The 18404-nt window shown below is 44.3% G+C and overlaps 1 protein-coding gene across 1 annotated transcript in view; it reads left to right on the forward strand.

The window, feature by feature from the left end:
* EEPD1 (endonuclease/exonuclease/phosphatase family domain containing 1) overlaps nt 1–18404 on the forward strand; it is a 67290-nt gene that overhangs the window by 18773 nt on the left and 30113 nt on the right. The gene's annotated exons all lie outside the window — the stretch shown is intronic.

Consider the following 18404-nt stretch of genomic DNA (forward strand, 5'->3'; position numbering starts at 1 on the left):
AAGGTGCGGAGGCTTTCCTTCTCACTGGATATCCTGGCCACCTAGATTGCAAACCAAAATCAGTCCCGTTGGAGGAAGGAACGCGTTGCCGTGTCTGCAAGTGTCAGTACGCTTACACGTGCTGCACAGCTGCGTAAAACCGCCCTGCTTAGCCAAGGCGAATGGTGAGGGGAATTGGTCGTTGGCTCAGAAAGGAGAATGGGCTTGGAAGCAGAGGCCTTGAGTGTAGTCATGGAGGAATAAACAAGAAAACAAATGAAATCACCTTTTTGGTGCACATGGTCTGTGAAGAAATGCTAGAGTTATCCTCTGTTAGAAGTCCACTAAACCCTATTAACCTTTCTTACACTGCTAGGACTTGCATAATGTCAGGAACTTTTTTTTTCCTCCCCTTACACTAGCACAGAGGCTGTGGCTGTGTGGTGGGTGCTATTTTTCTTTCCTCTATAAAGCAAAAAAGACATGTTTTTTTGCCTAACCAAGAGAGATAAGAGAACTTCCTCTTATTAAACCCTGCGGCAATGCAATCCCAACCACATAATATCCGACTGAATTTAAGCATGTGGAGACATCTGCCTTTGGCAATTTTTATTTTTATCAGAGAGAGAGAGACTCAGTGTTTCTCCTCTTTAAACGTGAATCCTAGTAACCCCGAAGACGTCTGGCTGGATCCCTGCCTGCGCAGGGTTACTTCAGTTCAGGGAGTTCACGCTCCCCGCAGCTCGCAGCAGCCTGCATCCCTCGCAGGCAAAGCACCTTACATCTTTGCCCTACTCACGCTGTGTAGCACAAATAAGAAGATGTTGAGAATCACGTGTTTAATAAAAATCTCCTTTTCGTGGCTCTCTGAAAGGTTTTAAAAAGATTTTTTTTTTTTTTTTTTTTTTTAAATCCCCAACAGGCTCACAGCTTTTTAAAACTAGAAGGATTTGGAGTTTTGCTTTCAAGTTTACCTGTATCTTCTCTAAAGCAAAACCTTTGGCAACAGAGCTGACACAACAGAGTCATGTTTATTGTCCCCTGTTATGCATCTGGTGAAGCAGATATGACAAGTCCTCCTTGCTTTAGACCTTAAACCTTGCTTTAGAGCTTAGTGGATACTAGCAGGCTGGTTAAAGAAAATTCCTCCATAGACTCAGCCCTCTGCAATTTATGTAATGGTCATTTCTATAAATTTCTATAGTACCTGGTTACGTACCTGCATGCTGGCTGTATTCTGTGACAGTGGTGGCATCTGTGTTTAATGAGAGCTGACTAATGAAATTAATGTCCCTTTCCATCCTCCCAGCCTGTGTGATTCCTTAGGTGCTCTGCTTTTGGTTTGACTTTTTATTTATTTTATTTTTTTAAAATAGCATACGGCTTTTTAAGACCAAGCTGTAGCTGTTCAGTATTTGGGTATTTATTTGTCGCACTTTGAGAAAGAGGCAGCCTGAAACTTCTGCTATTTGACCGAGTCTTGCCGAGAAGACGACTGTGATGCTTCCTGTTGCTGTCCTGCACTTTTAAACTAGCACTGGTCATCCACCAGGTTTTCCCCCTGCCTCCACCACCATAATTAATCCTCCACAAACCAGCGCTTGCAAATTGTAATCAAAATTATACCTAGGAACCTAGGGCCAAATAAAAAAAAAAAGGGGGGGGGGGGCCTACTCTAAAAATTAGAGCAGTGATCCAAATCGCAAAGAGTAAATGCTGAAGTAATGAATAATGCATTAACGCTTTCCTTAAATCTGAAGTAAGAGCCATGTACACTATATAATTACCACTTATATAATGCATATGCTTTCATGCACTGTAAAACGTCTAAATGAGCGAATAAAAAGTGAGGTGGTGTAAGAGAGCAAAGCTATGGCCTGGACTGTAGCCACCATGGCTCTGTCCCGTCTCCATCTCGGATGTGGTGTTGGACAAGTGTCATCACTTCTCTGCAGCTTCAAGTGTATTCTCGTCGCCGCTTAAGCAGCACCTGTTTCTGAGATCCTCCCACTAGCTGCTTGTTACTCTTTCTCAGCACCCAGAGCTGACCAGATTAATCTGGGAGCTTCTTGTCTGCCAAGTAAGTTGGCTTCACTTAAATTGCTGCTGAATGCGGCTTGCTGAATGGGAGCGGTGACTGCTCAAGCCACTTTATCCGCAGTCGCAAGAGAAAGCCAGACTATGCCCTGGGTGTATGTGTTGGGGGCAGTGCCACTTGCCACCTTTGTAAAGCATGTGGAGGTCCACAGGGAACAGTGTATGAAGACCCCAACTTTAAAATACACAGGCAGAGGAGCTGCTGCATGGTGGGGACGTGGAGTGGGGAGAGGTCCACCAGGTGGTCACCTCTGGTGCCTGGTCAGTGCTGCTGCCCGTCAGGGGAGATGGAGCTCTGCCAGGCAGCTGTCTTGGGAGGGGGAATGCGGCCGGCATGGTTGTGGTGCTGGCGCTGGAAGCAGGGTGCTTGGGCAGTGCTGTTGTGTTTCAGCGTGGTGCTGCTCCGTCTGATGAGGTCCAGCCATGCCGTGTGATTCCTTATCAGATCGGAGCGCTTGGAGACTGACACTGTGGTGCATTTCTTTTTTTTTTTTTTTTTTTTTTGTATTCTGACAAATGCAGCGGTTGTATTTGTCATAAATAAGTGGGAATGTCACGACTTGCTCCTGTGTACAGTAGTCAGCTGCAGGGAAGCATTTACTATGTGTCCTGTTGTACACAGGCTTTTTTGCAGTCATGAGTTGAAAGATGGTTAATCTGCCTTTGTAACAGCACCCATTATTGCTAGCGACATAAGCTTCTGTGTATGTACCCATACGACACTCTTGATTTGAAACTTGTTATTCCACAATTTAAAACTTTCAATGATATCTTCCATGATACGAACTTCAGATTTCTCCTCTTCTGTAGAAGAAATAGGTCATTTTAATGACATTCCTTAACTGATGAGGTTCATTCTGATCTCAAAGTCATGAGATACCAGAACAAAAAGGCTACTTTGATAAGTGAATGTAAAATAACTCAACTGTGCTGTTTTCTAAGTACATATTAGAACAAGGGGAAAACCTTCTGCTGTGCTTGCTTCAAGGGAGTTGTTAACATGGCACGTTAATAAGTCCATTCCAGAAAATGCCATGCTGGTTAGGCGCTCAGCAGAATCACAGAATGACTGGGGTTGGAAGGGACCTCTGGAGATCATCTAGTCCAACACCCCTGCTAAAGCAGGTTCACCTAGAGCAGGTCGCACAGGATAGCGTCCAGGCTGGTTTTGAATATCTCCAGAGAAGGAGACTCTACAGCCTCTCTGGGCAGCCTGTTCCAGTGCTCTGTCACCCTCGAAGTAAAGAAGTTTTTCCACGTATTCAGGTGGAACTTCCCGTGTTTCAGTTTGTGCCCATTTCCCCTTACCCTGTCGCTGGGCACCACTGAAAAGAGTCTGGCCTCATCCCCCTGACACTGACCCTTAAGATATTTGTAAGCATTGATAAGATCCCTGCTCAGTCTCCTCTTCTGCAGGCTAAACAGACCCAGCCCTCTCAGCCTTTCCTCATAAGAGGGATGCTCCAGTCCCCTGATCATCTTCGTAGCCCTCCACTGGACTCTCTCCAGTAGTTCCTTGTCTTTCTTGAACTGGGGAGCCCAGAACTGGACACAGTACTCCAGATGTGGCCTCACCAGGGCAGAGTAAAGGGGGACGATAACCTCCTTTGACATGCTGGCCACACTCTTCCTAATGCACCCCGGGATACCATTGGCCTTCTTGGCTGCAAGGGCACATTGCTGGCTCATGGTTAACTTCTTGTCCACTAGGACTCCAAGGTCCTTCTCTGCAGAGCTGCCTTGCAGCAGGTCAACCCCTGACCTGTACTGGTGCATGGGGTTATTACTCCCTAGGTGCAGGACCCTGTACTTGCCTATGTTGAACTTCATTAGGTTCCTCTCCGCCCAACACTCTAGCCTGTCCAGGCCTTGCTGAATGGCAGCACAGCCTTCTGGTATATCAGCCACTCCTCCCAGTTTTGTATCATCAGCAAACTTGCTGAGGGTACACTCTGACCCTTCATCCAGGTCATTCATGAATAAGTTGAACAAGACTGGACCCAGTGCTGACCCCTGGGGAACACCGCTAGCTACAGGCCTCCAACTAAACTCTGTGCTACTGATCACAACCCTCTGAGCTCTGCCATTCAGCCAGTTCTCAATCCATCTCACTGTCCACTCATCCAACCCACACTTTCTGAGCTTACCTCTGAGGATGTTATGGGAGACAGTGTCAAAAGCCTTGCTGAAGTCAAGGTAGACAACATCCACTGCTCTCCCCTCATCTACCCAGCCAGTCGTGCCATCATAGAAGGCTATCAGATTGGTCAAGCATGATTTCCCCTTGGTGAATCCATGTTGACTACTCCTGATAACCTTCTTTTCCTCTACGTGCTTAGAGATGACATCCAGGATGAGCTGTTCCATCACCTTTCCAGGGATGGAGGTGAGGCTGACTGGCCTGTAGTTTTCTGGGTCGTCCTCCTTGCCCTTTTTGAAGATTGGAGTGACATTGGCTTTCCTCCAGTCCTCAGGCACCTCTTCTGTTCTCCATGACCTTTCAAAGATGATGGAGAGTGGCTTAGCAATAACATCTGCCAGCTCCCTCAGCACTTGTGGATGCATCCCGTCAGGGCCCATGGATTTGTGGGTGTCGAGTTTGCCTAAATGATCTCTAACCTGATCCTCCTCAACCAAGGGAAAGTCTTCCTTTCTCCAGACTTTCTCTCCTACCTCCAAGGTCTGGGATTCCTGACGGCTGGCCTTAGCAGTAAAGACTGAGGCAAAGAAGGCATTCAGTAACTGCCTTTTCTGTATCCTCCATCACCAGGGCACCCACCTCATTCAGCAGTGGGCCTATGTTTTCCCTAGTCTTCCTTTTGCTACTGATGTACTTGAAGAAGCACTTCTTGTTGTCCTTGACATCCCTTGCCAGATTTAATTCCAGGTGGACCTTAGCCTTCCTCACCGCATCCCTGCATACTCTGACAACGTAGAGTTGAAGCTCAAATAAAGTATTAGTCTTTATTTGAAGAAGTCTTCACTTTATTTGTAGTCTTTGAAGTCTACTTTATTTGTAGTCTTTGGAGTCTTTATTTGAAGTCTTTGAAGTCTTTACTTTATTTGAAGCTCAAGTAAAGTATTAGTCGCCCCCCTGCCTCCCTCATTCCTGAGGTGTGACTGACATGGTTTCATGGTGGGTGAGACATCCCTTCTGTAGTGTCTTTTGGTCAAAAGTTTCACAATGGTGTGTAATCTTCTATGAAGAGCAGCTTCAATCTTGACAGCAGCTTGCAGCTCAGAAAGCTTGGGAACCGCCAAGTGAGACAATTATATGGACAGTGGTGACATCCCATTATGTGAGACGAGAGTGGGGGAAAAGCAGAGCAGCTGTTTGGCTTCTTTAGTATGTGTCTTGCTTTGTCATCTGAAGAACCTGGCACAAGCCATTGTTGGGGTGGGAAAAAGTTACTTGATCCACCTGTCTAGTGAGATAAACCTATTCCTCTGTCAACAAAGACCATTGTGGTAGTATGTATTTGCTACACAGGGTAATTATACTTTATGGTGGGTAATAAGATATTATGCACTGTAACAGTACATAATTTGGGGGAGTGGCTGCCATGGCAGATGGTAGCCCTTCAGTCCAGAAGATCCTGGAGAAACTCAGCTTGGTCAACAGGAGCCTTATGAAGTTCAACAAGAATCCTAGCACTGCAGGTAAAATAATTCCTTGCTTTAGTACAAGTGGGCAATTGGCTGCATTGAGATCTTCAGAACAGATGCTAGAAGAAGCTTTCTTGCTCAGACGTTGGTGCAGCACTGGAAGAAGTTATCTCGAGGCCATGGAGTCTTAGTGTTTTGGAGGTTTTCAAGACTCAGCTGGGTGAAGCCACAGCTGACCTCATGATAGTCCCGTGTTGAGGGGGTTGTTGCATCAGACGGTCTCTTTTGGCCAACGTTTCTCCGTTTGTGGTTCTGTAGTGCTCTTGGAGACAGATACCCGGGATCTGGTTGCTGGAGGATTCTTCTCTTTACTACACAGTCTCTAGGAATTTTCTGGGATGCAGTAGAAAAAGCGAATGGTAGCAGGCTGTAGTCTGTTCTGCTATATGTCTGTGTTGCATACTTTCTTTCTGAGTGGTCTAGCCCTTCTGCTTAGTATAGGTCTGCTGGAAAACTCAGCCAGCAAACAGAGCAGAGGCTGGTTCGAGGACAGCAGTTGGCTGGGAGAGTGCCGACTCAGCCAGTTTTTCTGACTTTCAGAATTGAGGAAGGATTACATTCTCTCCCGGATTAGAGTTGCAGCTATGTGATGCATCCCCTGGAGTTTTAAATCAAAACCTTTCTGTGTTACTCTGCTACTCGGAGCTAAGGCTATATGAGGTTGTGGGTTTTGGCTAACCGGAGGCTTAAGCTTCGTGTAGCCCTTATCACACTTCAAAGTTGTTATTAAAGTAAAAAACAACTGGACTGATAGAAAGACTGTCTGGTCTGCTAGTTGGTTTAAAGTTATATAAATGGTACTCCAAATGCCCCATAAGCTAAATTCCCTATTCTAAGGCAGTATCATGTGATGTTGTAGATGAAGCTGGTAGGATACTTTTGTAATTAGCTCTTGGAAAGGAGACTTTTAACTTCTTACACTTACACGACGGGTCGTTTTCTTACCTGATTTGTGTTTTCTGTGGGCTCTTGAAGATGCGACCTCAGTACTGGCTGACTGATATTTTCTGACTACAATATTCTTTGCATTTCTGGTGACCTAGGAGGGTAGCATCAGCATAAACAAAATTCTTTATGGCTTGACATCAGTTCCACTTGTGAGTAGCCTTACTCAGTTGTCTTCAGTGGTGTTCCTGACAGTTAAAGTCTTGGGTGCATGCAAGACAGAGGACCGCCATCGTCACTGGTATGCGAAACTCAGGTTTTCTGCCTCTGCTCCCTCTGGCCTGCTTCTTTTCACAGTTTTCTGTTTCTTTACTTCACATTTTGGAATGTGCAGTTGACCTCAGTTTTAGGAGGATGGATGGATGTTCATATTCATTCAAAGCTTGCGTACCAAATTGTTCTGTTTTCTGTAATCTTTAGTGGGCTAGCCAAGTGACAGTTTTGATGAAGTCTCATCTACTGTGGCCTTTCCTTCACCATATGGTAGAGATGCTATAAAGAGAACGACCCGGTTGTTGGCAGTGGATCCTGTCGCCATTCCTGTTTGCGGTGCAGTAGATGACTGTGCTGACTGACATGCTCAGCTCTGTTGACGTGCAAACTTGATAATGTTAGGCTAGGCCTGCGCTGGAGACTTTTGCTGGAGTAGTAATGCAGGAATGTTATCTTGTCAAACCCCTCTTTTTTTCCCCCTCATGGTGACAAGGCCTCAGTCACCTTGGCAAAGTCTTTTCTTCGTCCTTTGATGCCTGCCCCTTGCTCTTGCAGGGCACTGCAGCATCAGGGTCTTGTCACCAGCTTCCTGAGCTCCACTCTAGAGGCATGGTTGGGCTGGCTTTTAGCCACGCAGTGGGAAGTCCTTAAAACATACGGGCTGTCTGCTAATACATTTTCTGCTTTATTCTCTACCTGTTGTAATGATGCACTTCATTGTATCCTTTCTGTCGAAATGTCTTTGAATTTGTAAGACAACGTAAGCTGCTCGTGAAAGAGCTGTAAAGTACACTTGACCAAAGCACCACTTTTGATTTCTGTAGTGCTCCTTTCCCCTTGTTGCGCTGCCTCTCCTCAGAGATTTCAAAGCATCTCTACAAGCACCGCTTGTGTATGTTCTCCTATTTTAATCCCTGGTGTTTGGCCTCCTCCACTGTTTAAACAATTCCACTTTGGCATGAAGTCTTCTGCAGAAGATGCTCATACGAAATGCACAATTGCAGTGGCGCTCCGCCAGCCTCTTCAAAACAGGAGCCAACTTCTGAGGGTGAATCTCTTTGTTAAGAGCATACTATAAAAGACTTTGAAGTTCTGTATCCAGATTCAGCCAGGAAGCTTCAATGCTCTTTGCATAATGCCAGGCTAAATTTTACTGGCCCTCAGATGCCACCAGCTGATCTTGGTTCTCCTGCCACCAAACTGCAGCTTTGTTCTTGGGCCTGTATTTAACAAAATGAATTGGCTCCCACTGTATTCCTTTGTAAGGTTTTTAGCCGGGCAAACCCATTTCTTTGAGAGGAGGATGTGCATGTATGACAAGGTAATATTGCATTAAGTTTCTGAGAACGAATAAGAGGACATGAGGAGCTTTCATGTAAGAGCTTGATAGCTTATGGTTCACATACCTGATGGAGAAAGGGGATGCAAACTATTTCAAATTGCATTTTATTGCTTCCCAAGTTCAAGTCTGTTTTGCAGGGACACAGAGGTAAATTCTTCAAGTAGAGTCCCTATTAATTGCTTCGCATCCCAAGCCCCCATAATTTTTTTGGCAGCTTTGTTCTTCATGACAGAACGACAGCGTGGTGCTGTGCCCTTTCCCAAACATGCCCATTTGATTTAATTAAGGACTACTCAGTTTTTCCACTGCTGCAGTAGGGCAGGGTTGGATAGGAGAAGGTGCCGTTTCTGGAACTAAGAAGCTCTACCCCAGCAGGGAGTGATTCAGAAAATCCGGAAAAAGAGCCAAATGCCAGAGACCACTATAACATAATGCCTATATTTGGAAGCTCTAAGTCACCTTTTGATTTTTATGAGCTTCTAAATTTTTGTTTTCAGGCTTAGTCTCCTCCCTTGTTGGACAGATTTGAATAATTCAGTGCAAGTTAAATAACTTGCCCATGTCCAGTTTTAATGAGTCAGAAGAAATCAATGTTGCCGCAAACACAACACTCTCTATAAGCCTCTCTCTTCCTGTGGAATTACAAGGAAACAGGCATCCTTTGAAAAATTAAAAAATAAAAAAACCCTAAGACTGTGAACATTATACAGAGCATTTTCCCTAGCTTCAAAACCGCTGGAAATAAAGTGAACCAGTTTAAAGGGAGACATTATTACTCTTGGCTAAATATAGTAAGAAATGCAATATGGAAGAAGAAGAATACATTTTATCACTATATAAATGAAACTAAAAACCACCTCTCCTGTTTTTTAATATGAGCAACTGGTTTTGGTTTGCTGTCTGTCAGAAGTGAGTTGAAACAACTTATGTGGTTTTTGTGAGTAAATATAACTGTCATCAGATTATCCCCCCTGCCCCCCCATCCCCTTGCAGTAGTATTCTCTTCTGCTGCCTGAATTATCATGTAGTGAAGGCTTTGGCACAGGAGTAATCAGTGAAGGAGTAGGTGGAAGTGGTGACAGAGAAGCCTCCTGGATTGTCACTCCGAGGTCTGAATGGTGTTGGAAGTTAAGCTGCATTGCCACTGTCTGTACCTGGTCCCCCTTAGAAGATACATGCAGACAAGATTGCTGCATTCAATATAATTTAATATAGGTATTTGATTTGCTTGTTCTTTATTCATTAGGCTACTACTCTGTAATCGTTATGTTACTGGCAGTCTCAGGCCTTCCGTGGTTTTATCTCATGCATTTGGGAATTTGGGGGTTATTTTCAGCTGCCTAGTCTATTTTAAACTCTCTTTTAAAATATTAAAAAAAAAAAAAAATCAACAAATAATGAGTTAGAACAGATTGATCCTTTTGAGCCATTTGTCTAATTAACCTTTGCCTCTCAGGAATCAGCTTTGGTTCTATTCAATCAACTGCAATGTATCTCAGCCCTTAATAACCAGCATTTCTTCTGAGAACCTTGGAAGTCTTCCACGAAGCTTACTTTTCTAACTGCTGCCACTCTCTTGGCGTTGCACCAGTTTGCAGAGAGAGAGCTGGAGAAGGGTAGGAAAGAAGAAGAAGAGGACGGCAAAAGAAAGGGCCACAGGATGGCCTATAGCTTAGCAAGCAAAGTGTTTCTAGAAAGTGCAGTTAGCTCTGGGCTCGTGTCTTCAGTACTCTGCACCCCAAATTGAGATGGGATAGCAAATCTGTATGAACATGATAATGACTGAAAGGAGAGTACTTACATGCACATGCACCCAAAAGGATGCTCCTTCTGCACTTCTTCTCGTTTAAAAGTTTGAGGGAATCTTCAGAAAGGGACACTTTATGCAAGTGGAAATGAGTAGACGATGTCCAATCTCCTTCCCCCTTACCTGAAAAAGGAAAGAATTAGGCCTGAGACGTGATCCTCTATGTGGAGGAGGAGGTAAATAGGATGTTTCCCTCCAGCTCTTAATCCTCTCTATGATAGAAACCCCCAGAATTTGCAGAAGTGTCGTGTTGAGCATCACAGCTCAGGAGACACCTTTTCTGGGTAGACGGACAAGAGAAGAATGATCTTTCTTTAAAGTCACAGAGAGTCTGGGAGTTTTAGCAGCTCCTCTCTTAACTTTTCTGTGCATGACCTGCTCTGCTTACTGATGTAGGAAATGTCCATATGCACAGCAGCATGGATTTAATCCCTTTGGAAACAGCTTGGAATGCGTGTTCCCAAGGAGGAGGTCAAGCAGGTTTCCAGGTCTCGTTATATGTGGGCATTAGTGCTTTCTGCTAGTGGTTGTGGTTTGGTGGGTCATTTGGTGAGCACGTCTTACTCCCTTCCAGAGTGCCAGGAGGAAGTTTGCTGTTCTCGCAACCTCCCTTTTTGTACTCCTGCATTGGGAATACACAGAGTCCAGGGTTTATGGATCATCGTTCTGTTCCTGCAATGATATAGCTGTGCTGAAACCACAGCATCAGTTAAACATAAGTCAGACCCTTGACGCAAAGTTCATAGGTCCTGCAAAATGATGGCTTTGCCGAAGATGTAGGAAAGAGAATAGCAAGGAGAGAACTGTGTGTGAGAGAGGATTGAGAGAGCAGCCCTGGACCCAGGGAACCACTGAAATGGAAAAAGAAAGGAGTGAACTATTTCAGTTGCCTCCTGCCTGTTAGCTTGGGTAATGCTGCTGCTTCCCCCCTTCAACTCTCAGTAGTAACCATCCATAATTCATGTTTTCCCCCTTTTAGTTCCATTACAGTTTCCTTTCTCCCCATGACAAATACTCCAATCACTCACATAATGTAACAGGATCCGTGAATGCAAACATCGGGGGAACAGTGTTTGTCCGGGCTGCGCTACACCGCCAATTTGCTTGATGGATTTCAGTTTCTCTGCTCCTTCCATTTACTCCTGGTTCCCTTCCCAGCTGCGGAGCCTTCATCTGCTTTTTGGTTTCAAACCATTCTGCAGGCAAATCGATGATGGCTAGACATCGAAGAACAGCTGCTTTCATCCGAATTAGGAAACTGCAAAAAAGTGGCCCTAAATAAATTTACATATATATAAATAATAAATATACATGTATATATATGTGTATATATATAAAAATAATAAATATACATATAAAAATATATATAGATAATAAATATACATGTATATATATGTGTATATATAAATAATAAATATACATATATATTAAAATATGTTTATAAAATTATATATAAAATTTATAATGGCTATTTAATATATAATATAGGTATACATGATGTATTTATATATACATAGTATGCTATAATATATAGGGATATATATATAAAGTAAGTATAAATATATATATATATATTTTAGAAGAAATGCAGCTCCCTGGTTTTATCCTAATTTCTGCTTACTGTAGATATATTTTTCCTGAGAACCTACCAAATCATTTTGTCGTGTCATTAGCTGGCAGCTAGTCCCACAGCAATATGGCATGGTATTCCCATCCAAGCCTGTCAGCTTACTTTATAAGCTCTCCAGTGGCTTCCAGCAGCCGTTAAGACGTGGCGGTGGACGCGATTTTTCCTTCCATTTAAGGAGTGATTGAGAAGACGCAGATGCTTTTAGTGAAAAAGGAGAAACCGATTTTATTTCCTTGTCAGACTTTGTAGGGATAGATGGAGGAAGTTTATGAGGCTGAAAGTCATTAAGCATGCTTTTTTTTCTTTTCTTCCGTCTGCTTTTGTTTTTAGTGGGGTTTGAGTGAACAAGGGCTTGGGGGGGAAAGACAACTTTGTAAATGGGATATGTCAGTAGAAATGAGATGGTTTTTCACAGTGCATGCATCGATGAACGTCTTAAAGGTTAATCCTTCACTGTAGAGGCTTCCCGTTTAGGTCGCCCATTGCCCCAGTCGGTGTGGGCAGCCCCGAGGAGGGAGCAGCACAGATGGCTCTGCAGCCCCCCAGGGCTGGAGCTCAAGTCGGTGCTCAGAGACTTGCTCCTCGGTCATCTCACCGTGTTAAGCGTAGTCCACCATCCTGCGGGTGGGAGCCTGCCATTCTTTCACCTGCTTTTGTACAAGGTCATCATCACCGGGGTGGGCCGAGTCACGAAACCAAGCCTTGGGTCTCGTTAGACATTAGCAGCAAGGAACAGCTCCAAATATGTCAGCAGCAGCTCTATATTTAAACCAACCAAGCAAAAAAACCCCTCAGCTCCCCAAAAAACCCACCCTAAGTCCCCTCCTACCCCCCACCCCAGTTGCTTAAGCAGCACGATATATGTTTTTCTGTGTTTGTCACTTTTTGGCTATTATCTTTCCCCACCCTCCATGTAGTTCCCAAAGCAGCACGTGCTTGGTGCCTAAGCTTCTGCCTGCACCTAAAACAATTAGAAAACAGTTAATCACAGCCCTTAATGTCAGACTGTCGACAGCTGGCTGCAGCGGGGATGTGCCACAGCCCTCACAGTGAACACGTGCCCGCAACGGCCACTTCCCCATCTTTATCGTTACTCTCCCTGGCATCTGGCAAACGCCGAAGGAGAAACGGGGGCTGTGGGCTGCGATGTGAACGGCGATGAAACGGAGCATGCCCTTGCGGCAGGGGAGCTGGGCACTGAGGTCAGGTGTGGGGAGAGTGGGCGGATGATGGGGAGCGCTCCCTCCCAGGTACCAGGGGCCAGTAGCAGAGCTCAGCTACTTTTTTTTTTTTTTTTTTTTTTGGCTTTTTTTCTCCCAGCTCTCACGTTTCATGCCCAGCTTGTAGAGCAGAACTGATTTATGAGTGAGGTCAGTTTGTGTAGATAGGCAAATAAAATTTTAGCATACAAATTTGATGACTCAAGGGGTCTCGTCCTCTTCTTTTGTGTTAATTAACCCTAACGTGAGTTGGAGGCAGTTCTGTTACGTGCATCCATGCTATACTCTTGGATATGGAAGTCATCCATAAAACTTCACCATGGGCCGTAACATGGCTATGGTGTCTTATCTCAAGAATAAAGGAGAAAAGTTTATGGACCAAAAAGGAGGGAGGAGGGAATGATTTAATGATGCTCAAAGTAATGGTTTGGGCTTGAGTGGGTTTTGCACAGGCTATTTATAATAATGTCTGTGAGTCTAGCCGAAGCGTGATTTGGTACAGCTGTATGCTGAAGAAGGAGCCAGAAAACTAAGTCAAATGGCATTTCTTCATGTTGTTAACGTTAGTCAGGCTTATGCACTGACTAATAGAAAGCATGAGGCTTTTGGAAAAACTCAGGCCCCAAGCAAAGATGTATAAGCTTGCGAAGCAAATTGAGACCAGTCCTCAGTTCACGTTGCTGCTTAGTGACAAACCTGGGTCGGTGAAGACTGGCAGTGAGCCACAGGCGGTACCGACCCGCAGGCAGGAGACAGGCAGCACTGGCTGGCTGGGGAGCTCTGCTCTTGCAGGCTGAGGAGGGAGGCTGGCTGCAGGGAGGGAAAAGCAAAGCAGTAGTAAACCCGGCTGTGCTGGCATGCCTGGAGACTCACCGTGCACCAGCTGTTTGTTTGCAGGCTAACAAGGCATGGAGAGCTAAGGCGCAGGCGCCGGCAGTGCCAGCTTCCAGCTGGGGTCTTGCTACTCTACCTTTGCAGCCGCCCTGCATCACAGCACCTAGCAGCTTCTGTAGGATGCCGTCGTGAGGCCAAGCGTTTGCTTAAAGGCTTTGCTGACTCTCTGATCACTGAACTTAATGCTTCACATTTTCCTCACTTCCTCCTCCTTCCCTTTTTCTCAAAATTACCAAAATTCACCCTTCAAGCTGGTTTTGGGGGAAGCAGCTTGTCTTCCTCAGGTGAAAACCTCAGGTGCATTCTGCATGGGTAGATCTTGGATCTACCTTGCGCCGCAGTTTCTGTCTATCCCATCTGCCTTGCTGCAGAGCTGTAGGTTCACTGGTTTGTAGTTCTTAGGAAGGCCCTGACGTCACCTGTTGCAAGAACAGATGGGATTTTGGGGGCAATGCGAACTCAAGCTGGGAAGTGAAGCTCAATGCAAATAAAACATGATGATGGCTCATGGTGAATAGGAATGCACCAACCAGCAAGGGACCTATCGGCGAGTTTGCAGTATTGCAAAACGTTGCTAAAAAGGCTTAAATTATTCATGGATATGTGAGATTAGAGAGAGGAACCCAATGCTACGTGGTTTTAAGTAAGAAGACTTAGAGGAAAGGATTGCAAAGCTACCCTGAGGAGTAGAAATGTGCTGTAGCTATAGGCGTTTGCTCAGCACTGTGACTCATCTGGAAGCCAAAAGGAATTCCCTTAGAGGAGAACGCCATGCGTCACCCACGGCCAAAAAAAGAGGGAGTCATGTGTTTCCGTGACAGCACATCATGTTTGCATATTTTTACTGCTGGAGGAGAGTCCTTCATCCTGATCACTGCATGTTTTCAAGTATTTTGAGTGTGCCTGGGGTGCCAGGATATTAATTTCAATAGCTTTTTGTAAATAGATCATGTAATTGAGTCAGTATTTTTAATATGGTTTCAGATATAACCAGGGCCATTTTCATCAAGTCGATATAGTTACTTGCAGTACAGATTTATTACCAGTATATTTTAAAGCTGGTAGATTAGAGCAGGTGCACTAGTAACCAAGAGATTTCTTCAGAAAATATGTTTTTCTACAACTTTATTCATGAGTTGGTGAGGTGCAGGTGAGGATGAAAGAAATGACACTGCGGTATATAAACAGAGTACATAAGTGTTGTATTGTAGACAGCAAGACCTTGGGCTTCAGCATTGGCTTTTGGTAGCTCTTTGCATTTCTGCTTTATTAGAGTTTTTTCCTCTCTCTCAGTTACTGAGTAGCTCTACATCCATCTACTCCAAAATCCTTGGCGAACACATAAGCTGCAAACAGCGTATGTAGTTAGGAGCTGCTTTCAGTGCTTGTAGGATTGCCGATGTAGTGCCTAAACAAACAGCCTGATTTCTTTTCAAAGCATCAAACCTCCAAAGCAGCAGCCTTGAAAGAAGCTGGATTTCCAAGCCGACATTGGATAAAGTAGCACGTACAAACGTTGCTTGGAATTGCTGGAAGAAATAACAGTAAATAACTGGCTATCAAGAGCAATTTTCCAGGTAGTGGACTGTAATCCAATGGGCAGAGACAGCATCCGTGATGGTGCTTCAAGGAAAGAAGTGTCTTGCAGCTGGTTGTATGAAGACCGATATTTGCATTTGCTGATTCCTTTTGACCCAGAAAAAATACCTGGTGTCACCTGAGGGGAAAAGAGTAAAGTACTGGGCAAACATTGATCTCTGTAAATTTTTAACAGTAGAGGGAAGTCTTTTTCTCACCAAGAGTCAAACCAATGTTGTTGCAAATCATGTAACAACATTGAATTCGGATTTGCTTCTGGCCCTGCTTATGCAGTTCTCTCTGCAGAATGTAAACGTTTTGTATGGGTTCTTCACCTCTGAACAAGAGTACAGCATCCCTGGAAATATAATGAGATAAAGTAAAAAGATTCGTGCTCCCTGCTTTGTTACTTGCTTCTGTGTAACTTGGTATACTTTGTTTTACATAAAAGCATACCAGCTGAAGGCGATCTTGTGGGGCTTTACTGGTGTAAATGGGAAGGAGGGTAGGTTCGTACAATAAGATGATGATCTCTAATGAAAACAGTACTTGCATTTGGGGCATTCTATGTCTTTCTTCTGCAGCTATTGAGTGTCAGATAATCCACAATTAATGTTCTAGAAATAAATCAGTCAATCAGCAGAAGCATCAGCAGCCTTGATTGATAAATTCTACCTCTTGATGATTAAGTGATTGAAAAGTCTCTGATTTCAAAAGGAAAAAGACAAAAGTAATTTGCATAACAAAACCCACATTGTTGTACAGCTTGCAGAAGGGAATGGCAAAATGTTAGTTTTTACTATGTACACAAGGACTTGAAGCAATCTTTGCAGCAGCCCGGCTGGCTGTGAGCATCCTAGATGCCACCACATGCGTGTTAGACTACCTCCCTCTCATCTGTCCTGCGTTTTCCCGAAGTGCACTGCAACAGAGGTGGGTCATCCAAAACTAAGAGGCGAGCCCTGAATTCAGAGACAGGTCTTGATCAGGGCTGCATTGCTACTGCCTATGTTATTGAACTTCGATGCATCAGCCTAGGCTCCTTCTGAAGTTGAGGGTTGGACCCAACATTGCAGTGTTTTTAAATGGAGGTGCCTTCTTTGCTCGGTGCCCATCCTATCTTAATTTTGCTTGCTGGCTGAATTGCAAGGAAAATGATGTCAAAAAATACCTTGTATTGGCTTTATACTTTCCCTAAGTACCTTCCAGTTCAGCTGAATGCTTGTGTGCAGCCTAGTGTGTTCACCAAACGGTAGCAGAAAATCACGTGTCTCCTGCTACTGTAGTGGTTGGGCTTTAATGGAATACCTTTTTCTTTTTCCTGATTATCCCGTTGTTTTCTGAACCATCTCCACTCTCTCTGTCTTAGTAATAATAGCACCTACAGACTGGAAAAGTATGGTCTGGGGCTATTTTATAACTCATTGGATATAGGCTTTTTATGATGCTTTGAAGACATCTGAAAACTAGAAGTACATTAAAGTGAAAGCACATTCATGTTTAGGGGTTAGGCTGTGAATACTTGTAGTGGAAAGCATTGTAACACAGTAGAAGGACAGGACTAAAGCCATGTTTTGCCAGCTGCTGTTACAGGATGGACATACATAATTAATGTATAAGATGTCCATGAACAGTCAAGAATTATGCAACATTGCTCTGAGGTTTTGAAAGGCTAGTAAAACTCCTTGTAGTACATGGCAAATTATATCCTTTGGCAGACTTCTACATCAACTATTTGCACAGTCTTGAATATGAGCTTTTAACTATACTGGCTCTTTGCTGTGTCTGTCTACAGAGTCGTGAGAGTCATTTAAACAATATTTATATGCATCATTTGATTCTGACACTGCCACGGAAATGTTTTTGTATCCCTGGGTAAAGGAAATTATCCTCTGGAGTCCAAGGGTAATATATTAAGCGGCTGGTTTTAAGACTGGGTAAGGAAGGTGAGCAGTCGGAGTTGCAATACTGGTCTACTCCATGGGTAAAAAGGCTACCAGCTTTCTGCAAGCCTGACTTGGGGCAGCATAGCGTGACAGCAGCTTCTGCCCCGTGGGAGGACATAGGGGATGATGCCAGGAGGGGTGGGTTGAACTGCCCTGGGGAAGTGAGGTTCCTCTCTCGTTTCATTGACCATATAGCGAATCTAAATGTTAGCTTCGATTAGGCACCAAAGCTGTAGAGAGCGAAAGTTTAGGTGGGCTGAATTGTAACCACGCCGTCCTAAAGTAGATGCCTGGCTCCGTAAGTGGATGTGTTGTTGATCCCTTCTGCTCTCTGGCCAAGGCAGCTGCTGTGGACCATTGATGGCGAGTGCCCAGGGATAGGGAGGTGTGAGGTGGGGCCTCACCAGCGCTGCGTGGAGGGGAAGGATCACCTCCTTCGACCTGCTGGCAATGCTCTGCCAAGACTTTTCAGGTTCATCCCTGTCCTGTGAGCCCTGCAGCTTGGTGGGGATGCAGCAAGATCTTTTCCTGAAATTCCTTAGCGTGGAGAGGATTGGGCTTTTGCACTACATGGGGACACGTGCAAGTAACTGAAGTTGAAGGAGGATGGATAAGTTCTAATTAGTCATTAAACTGATTATGAAAGTATAGATGTTGTACAAGGTTCTCTTACATACCTTGATTTAGCTGTGATTTTACCTGTCTTACAGGGCAAAATCCTGCTTGAGTAACTCTCATAATCTTGTTGAAGTGAACAAAATTCAGTGTGCAGGATTTAGGCCCCAGAGGTAAACTTAGAAAAGATTCAGTAGGTGAAGAAATTTGGGTTTGATTAGCAAATGGCATTGCAAGAATAATAATGATGGATTATCTCTCTGCGCTACTTTCAAACAGTTATGCACATTTCCCTCGTATGTCCCTCAAATTTCTTGAGCTGGGTTGTCTTAGTAACTGTACCTAATATATAATATTGTAAACCCCCGGGACTGACTGTTGTGGGACTCATAGAAACCTGTTGATACTGAAGAACAAAGCTGACTAAAACCGATAGAAATGTTTAGAGTCTTTCTCTGTGTTAGTCGTTCAG

The sequence above is a fragment of the Platalea leucorodia genome, assembly GCF_965183815.1.
Source record: "Platalea leucorodia genome assembly, chromosome: 1".
NCBI lineage: Eukaryota > Metazoa > Chordata > Aves > Pelecaniformes > Threskiornithidae > Platalea > Platalea leucorodia.